We start from the raw sequence: 4306 nt of genomic DNA on the forward strand, positions 1-4306 counted from the left end.
GCAACAACTAAAACATCGGTGTGTTATCAACATTGTTCTCCTCCTAAATCCAAAACACAGCACTGTACCAGCTACTAGGAAGAAAATTAACTATCCCAGCCGAAACCAGGACAGTATGGTAAGCAAGAAGATAGCAAGAAGATACTAATTCCTTGGGCTCTCATTTAGCCCAAAGGCGTCTGTCATCCTGCTGGTTAGTCACTCTCCTGGGCCCCTGACTTACCTGGGGATGGGCCTGCGGTCACAGGTGACAGAGCTACCAGGGCTTCAAGAACTGCGAAGATGAGTTGTTCCTGCGTTCCTTGCCCATCCCAGTTGTCAAATAAAATTGACTGTAACTTAACAGTGTGTAGGGTTGAGCAGTCTTTGATTACAACTGCAGTAGTTTGCATAATGTGATTCACTTTGCAACTGGTGTCAGCAAAAATTAAAATGCACAGTATTATCGCTTGCCACAACTCAACTAATTACAAATCTCTTAGTAAAACAGTGACCTGGTCATTCGTCTGTCTGCATTCGTTTTGTGTTCTAGATTTTCTGCAATCATCAGACACTTCAGAACATACAGCACTATTTTTGCTAGGATTTATTTGTTTTCTGGTTAGGGATTAATTCTCAATGACAAGGTCTGAAGAAAGTGTATTTATAGCAATGAAGATATTTTCATCATCTTGTTTGTTTCCTCCTGGAATCAAGCAACACTTGCAGATACCAGAAGGTTAGAGGACCTAGTTTACGTGATGCCTGAAGCAGTGTAATTAATTCTCTTTTTTTGGTTTTTTTTTGTTTGTTTGTTTTTTAAGTATTGACCAGAGAAAAGCACACACACACTGTGGAAAGGTGCAGACACAAAGTTTGAGTCTCTTCTTGTGAACACAGCTGTATAAACCCTGAAGTCTCCTGCTTTTTTTCTTCTCAAAAGCTGTAACTCAGGAAATGCAGTCAGTTTAAAAACAAACAAACAAACAAACCCCAAAAAACCTTGATGGCTCTCGATCAACTCCTGTTGACTGTTTTGTTGTCCTTTGTAATATGTGTAGTTGCCATTTGGCTGAATCTGGTAAAATAGCCTGACTGAGACCGGTGTGGATCAAGAACAATCTCAAACCAGGCTTCTGATGTTATTTAAATGTCAGAGCTTTCCCGCTGTGTTTCCTATGTCCATATCTTTGGTATGTGTCGTCCTACTCCTTCAGGGCCTTCAAATGATTTTTCCGTGTATGTAGCAGAAGTTGAACATGCGTTTGACCACCCTGTGGTGTTGCTGCTTGTGAATGAACCCAGGGGCTCACTAATTGCAGTAGTGAGTAATAATCCACGTTGGGTTACTGAATGCTCTGCTTTTCTACGTTTAGAAGACAACTTGGAAGAATGGAGGGAGCAAAAACTATCTTTCTCTATAGTAAAGAAAAGGTTTCAAGTAGGACATGTCCAAAGACTGAAAGCTTATGTCACCACAATTTTGTTGTCTAGAAGTATATTTTTGTTTTCTTGGAATGAGTCATTGTTTTTAGAAGTTAATATGTTTGAGTACTCTTGAACTGCAAATATTTTGTATGGGCTAAATATAAAAAGTTATGTAATGACTAGACTGGCAGATAATTCAAATAAATAATGGCATGAAAGAGAAAAAAGGAAACGGGAATAGATGGAAGGACAACAAGGAAGAGAAAGGAAATATGAATCTGGTTTTTACTGTCCTGGCTGCAAGATCTTTTGAGGCTTTTGTAGAAACTTTGTGCTATTTTTGTGCATTTGAATGTAGCTTTTTTACAGATTGTCCCAGTCTGGAGCATAGGTAAGCTAGAAGCACTCACAGTGAATAAAATAACAGTCTCTTTTCTTTTATAAAAAATAATGCATAGTATAAGATCAGCTCAGAGATTCTTAGGTTGCCTGTGAGTTGGTAGCACGTGTTAATTATGATTCATACTGAAGAGGACCTGAACTAACATGAAAGAAAAAGAGAACCGGGAGAAATAGGACCTTTAGGGTAGATTTGGAAAAAAAGTCATCAGACATTTCTTTGCCAAAATTGTGCCCAGAGGAGATGATGCTTCCATTTGTGAGATGTTAATTCTTATTTGAAACTTGACCTGCCAAGAGCAGAGAGGGAAAAGGATTTTGCCAGTGAGCTGTAGCAAGAAGCAGTGAATCTTTTACCGTCTCTAAGTCTGCATTTATTTGATACCTGTTGCTAGTACCGTAATGCCAATTGTAAGTTTTGGCGTTGTTGAATTCCAAATGGAACGGGTTCATTCTTGTTTTGGGTGATTTGTGACACAATAGTATCAACTAGTTGTAGATATTGTAATCAGATCAATTATTTTAAGTGTGATTAGGGATGTTCTTTTGATGGTGATTATGGGGAGCTAACCACATGGTTATGCTATCTGTGCTGTACCAAGCGTCTCTGAGATACGGTGGAAGGAGGCTTTCACTGGGATGCGGTAATGCCAGGGTACCAGCTGTACAGAAATGGTGGGGTAGGGTTTATAGTGGGAGATGGGCACCGTGCGTGAAGGATTTTTATAAAGGGTAACAGCGTTACAAATACAGGAGAAGAGAAGCACTTGGGTCTGTATGGGTGGAAATCCCAGACCTTAAATGTACTACTAGGATTATACTGGCAACCCCTGGATCAGGGCAGTGATAGTGATCAGGAGCTATTAAGTGAGATCAGAGAAGCTGCAAATTTGGGAGAGTTATAGTGGAAGATTTCAGCTACCTGGATAGAGACCAGTTCTGTGCCTCATCAGGAGGCGAGGTAGAGAGAACATTCTTCTAACTCAATAAATGACTGCTTCCTACAGCAACCAAGTTTGAACAGACAAGAGAAGCTGCTTTTCGGAGTGTCGTGGTGCATAGGACCTGCTTTAAGCTAGTGGTGGGATGGCTTATAGCAACCACAGTACAGTTACATATAACTGAGTAGAAGGGGACAGCAGACAAGATAGATCCAGCACATGGATATTCAATTTCAAGAAATGAAAATACCTAAAAATGAATCAAGTAGTTTAAAAATCCCCCAAACCATAAAAAGATCTGCCCAGAAAGTGAGCAGCCTACAGGGAGCTTGGAGTCTGTTTAAAAAAATACTGTGTCAGAAGCCAAGATGCACCATTTGAAAGCGAACAAATTGGTCCCCCCCCAAAAAATCCCTGTGTGGCTCAATGGGAAAGCTAAAAAGCCATCATGGGGAAAAGATGAGCATTTAAAAAATGGAAGCATGGCAGGTGAGAACAGGAAAATCTGTAGCATGGCAGGTGAAATGTAAAAGGAGAATTAAATGGGTGAAAAGGAAGTTGAAGAGCACCTTGCACAGCAGGCTCAAACCAGTAGTAATACATTCTCTAAATCCATCAAGAGCAGGAATCCAGGTAGTGATTGTGTGGGACTGCCTGGTGACCAAGGGTGGTGGAACGGGCACCTGTGGATGGTAAGGAGTAACAGAGAAGTTCAGTGAATTCCTTGTTGTCACTGTTACTGCTAAAGATGGGCTCTAGAGGACATCGTGGGAACAACATACAGGTGACTGACTTCCAGCAGCAATAAGAGATAGAGTTATAAAGGACAAAATCATTGCCTACTGGAAAATACAGTCCATTGGAAAAGAGTCGGCATGACTTCTGTAAAGGGAAATTCCACCTTGTTAATGCACTGGAGTTCTGCAAGTGCATGGGTAGAGGGAAGCAACAGGTATAATAAAATTTTCAGAAAACATTTGACAAAGTTGTATTAAAGAAGCTAAGTTTCTCCAGGCTTGGAGGAGAGGTTCACTATCAATGGAAAGCTGGTGAAAGCATAGATTTGGACTCAGGGAACCTCCTCAGGTGGCATCCTTCAGTCTCCTGCTCACAGGAGGTAGGTTGTTCAGGGTCTTGTCCACTGGGGTTTTGAAAATGTGCAAGGGTGGATATTTCACCACCCCTGCGAGTCACTCTTCCAGTGCAGACCACTCACACAGTGAATAAATTTTTCCTCACGTCAAACTGGAATTTTCCTTGTTGCAATTTATGACCGTTACCTCTTTCTCTAGGCACTTGAGATGAGTCTGGCAGTGTCTTTTCTATGATATCTTTTTAGCCTAGCATGAGACAAGCCTTCATTGCTGCCAGGACTCATAGCTGACTCATGCTGAACTTCTTGTCCACCAGGATCTCCAGTTTCTTTCCTGCAGAACTGTGACCTCTCAGTTTGTTCCCAGCCTGTCCTGTTGCATGGGGTTGCTCCATCCCTAGGGCAGCACATAGCACTTGTCCTTGTTGAACTTCACGAGGTTCCTGCCAGCTCATTCCCCCAGCAC

Source organism: Aptenodytes forsteri, unplaced genomic scaffold (genome assembly GCF_000699145.1).
Source record: "Aptenodytes forsteri isolate BGI_AS27 unplaced genomic scaffold, ASM69914v1 Scaffold40, whole genome shotgun sequence".
NCBI classification, from domain to species: Eukaryota; Metazoa; Chordata; class Aves; order Sphenisciformes; family Spheniscidae; genus Aptenodytes; species Aptenodytes forsteri.